This window comes from Apium graveolens, chromosome 11 (assembly GCF_009905375.1).
Source record: "Apium graveolens cultivar Ventura chromosome 11, ASM990537v1, whole genome shotgun sequence".
NCBI classification, from domain to species: Eukaryota; Viridiplantae; Streptophyta; class Magnoliopsida; order Apiales; family Apiaceae; genus Apium; species Apium graveolens.
Window position 1 is genome coordinate 123582305 of NC_133657.1, and position 3602 is coordinate 123585906.

General features: G+C 40.2%; 1 non-coding gene across 1 annotated transcript; it reads left to right on the forward strand.

The window, feature by feature from the left end:
- Positions 1 to 209: 209 nt before the first annotated feature.
- Positions 210 to 316, forward strand: LOC141698725 (small nucleolar RNA R71). The gene has a single exon (XR_012565229.1). It is a non-coding gene; the product is annotated as a small nucleolar RNA R71 (small nucleolar RNA).
- The last annotated feature ends 3286 nt before the right edge of the window (positions 317 to 3602 follow it).

Consider the following 3602-nt stretch of genomic DNA (forward strand, 5'->3'; position numbering starts at 1 on the left):
CTGCATCAACTTCCAGAATACCTGCTACCTTGCCTGACGTCATCCTCTGAGTTGGGTTTTGATGCTCATTTGCAGCCATCGTCTCGATAAGATTGTACGCCTCAGTATAGCTTTTAGCCCATAAGGCGCCTCCAGCTGCTGCATCGAGCATGGGCCGAGATTGGGCCCCCAAACCATTATAAAAACCAGTGATTACCATCCAATCCGGCATTCCATGATGTGGACATTTTCTCAACATTTCCTTGTAGCGTTCCCAAGCTTCGCACATAGATTCTGTAGGTTGCTGCGCAAACTGAGTAAGAGCACTCCTCATAGCAGCAGTCTTTGCCATTAGATAAAACTTCACCAGAAACTTTTGCGCAAGATCTTGCCACGTAGTGATGGACCCAGCTGGTTCAGAATGTAACCAGTCTTTAGCCTTATCCCTCAGTGAGAATGGGAAAAGCCTCAACTTGATAGCCTCATCAGTCACGCCATTATACTTAAAAGTGCTGCAGATCTCGACAAAATTCCTTATGTGCATGTTGGGGTCTTCAGTTGCCGCTCCTCCAAAAGAAACAGAATTCTGCACCATCTGAATAGTGCCCGGCTTGATTTCAAAGGTGTTAGCTTGAATAGCCGGATGAAGGATGCTTGACTGAATGTCATCAATTTTAGGCCGAGAAAAATCCATAAGAGCTGGATCAGCTTGAACAATAAGATCTCCTATGTTTACTGGTTCTTTCTGCTCAGTTCCTTAATCCGAATCCTCAAAATCTAACTTCTCCGGAGTATCAAGAACTTCGTCTTTCTCTTCAGCTGTATCTAAGGTCCTCTTGCGAGCACGAGAACGAGTTTGCATAAACGCTTGCTAAAGTACCTGAAACACAACCGAAAAGAGTAAGTAACTACTATGTCCTAATCACTGAGTCCTAATGACCAATGATGGTAAGTACATAAACTAAACAAATACGCCGAGTCCCCGGCAGCAGCGCCAAAAACCTGTTAGGGCGAAATCACGCACTAATATTCACGCAAGTATACGCGTTCGCAAGTAATATAGAATACTTTCTAGTTCATTCCCTCAGAGACTCAGACTAAGTTATTATCTAATTAAACTCACTCACCAATGTATGATTACTTCTCAATGTTAAGATAATAACACTTAAAATTGTTGATTAAATATTAACTATAATTAACCACTTAATTAACCACTTAACTAACACTTCAATTTATCAATAATAAAACACTCATGAGATCACAACTTCATTATTACTTCCTTCTATAGCCATTGTTATTACCTTTAGCATGTGACAGTGATGACATTAATCGAATAACACGAAACTGATAAAAGCCAACTTTCATTGTACTAATACCATTCTACCAAACATCCACAATTAAGATAGAAGTTGAATAGTCATCAATTATGTTGAGTTCCTATATGTCTACAGAAATTGACAACACAACGATTTAAGCACAAGTTATTCCTTTTGATTACATAGGGCAAATAAAACTGTTAGAATTACCCACTAATCATGCACAACGTACATGAACCTATGCTAGCATGGCAAGTTCTAAATCTCAAGATCCACCGTCGCTTCCCAAGAGATTAACACCCTATCTTATATGTTCGCGACGCACATAAGACGAATACGCACAACCAATACTAGATATCATGCAATCATCACACACTAAAGTATTAAACAATTAACTAAAGAATTCCATAATAAATCCGTTGCAACCCCATGATCACGATTAGCCCATAATAGAACTTATCGCCATCATGGGTTCATATGAAATCATGATAAACAACACAAGAAAATAATAACTAAACTAATTATATTAAAACAGAGTACGTCACAAGAGTAAATAAGTCAAAGCAAGAAAACTAGCATCCAACGTTACAACAAAACAAGAATCACAAGAATATATGCTTCCTCTTCGCTGCAGTGTGCTAAATCGGTCTTCTTCCTTATCTCCTTCGCTTCTTGCGCAAAAACACAATCTAAAACATAATCTCCTTCTTATTCTCTATGAAAACGTCTCAAATCTACTTATATAATAGTCCCATAAAACTCAGATTACATAGAAGTTGGAATCCAAACAGAAGTAGAAGTCTAAAATAATTCAGCTTTTTCTCCGACCCTGCGCGGCCGCTCAGCATTTCTGCGCGGGCGCGCAAGGCTGCTGCGCGGCCGCTCAGCATTGCTGCGCGGGCGCGCAGGACCCTACTGGAAAATTCCAGGTTTGCTCCGTTTCTTCGCCGTAATCTGCCCGTTCTTTTCCTCTCTCAATGGTGAACACATGCCAAGGCTTATTCTTGATGATTCCTCCTCCGAAATGTAACTAATACCCTGAAATGCATAAACACTAGAAAAACGCATCAAATACACAAAATACTTGATTTCAAGACACCAATTTAAGCCATTTTAAGACGTTCTAAGTGGTATAAAATGCCACTTATCAACATCTCCTCTATTTTCAACTCAGATTCACCACCAAAAACAAGAAAAATGTCTTGAGTCCTTCGCAAGTACTTAAGGATGTTTTTCACTGCTTTCCAGTGGTCTTCACCTGGATTGGACTGATATCTGCTCGTCACACTAATTGAATAAGCAACATCAGGCCTTGTACACAACATCGCGTACATGATAGATCCTATTGCTGAAACATAAGGAATCTTACTCATACGCTCTCTTTCCTCAGGTGTCTTAGGAGACATTTTTTCGGAAAGGGACACTCCACGGCTCATCGGTATGAGACCTCTTTTGGAGTTTTCCATGCTAAACCTTTTAAGCACTTTCTGGATGTATGTACCCTCGGTAAGACCTATCATTATTCTAGATCTATCTCTATAGATCTTCATACCGAGAATGTAGGATGCTTCTCCCAAGTTCTTCATGGTGAAGTTCTTTGATAGCCATACTTTGACTGATTGTAGTATCGGTATATCATTTCCTATAAGAAGTATGTCATCCACATACAATGCAAGAAATGTTACCGCGCTCCCACTAACCTTCTTGTAGACACATGGTTCATCTATATTTTTGATAAAACCAAACTCTTTGATTGTCTCATCAAAATGGATGTTCCATCTACGAGAAGCTTGCCTTAAACCATATATGGTTCGCAGCAGCTTACACACTAGGTGTTCATTTCCCTTAGAAAGAAAACCCTCTGGCTGTGTCATATACACTTCCTCTTCAAGTTTCCCATTGAGGAAGGCCGTTTTCACGTCCATTTGCCAGATCTCATAGTCGTAGTAAGCAGCAACCGTAAGCAAAATCTAAATAGATTTTAACAGGGCTACAGGCAAAAAAAGTTTCATCAAAGTCAATCCCTTGCCTTTGTCTGAATCCTTTTTCCACGAGCCTGGCCTTATAGGTCTCCACCTGCCCATCTGCTCCAATCTTTCTTTTGTATACCCACTTGCACCCAATAGGCTTAACACCTTCAGGCGCCTCAACCAGAGTCCATACTTGGTTGGTATACATAGATTCCATTTCGGATTTCATGGCACTATGCCATTTCTCTGAGTCAATACTACTCATAGCCTCATTATAGGTCACAGGGTCGTCATCATCAATGATTGACAACTCATTGTCTCAATGACAAGGCCATAA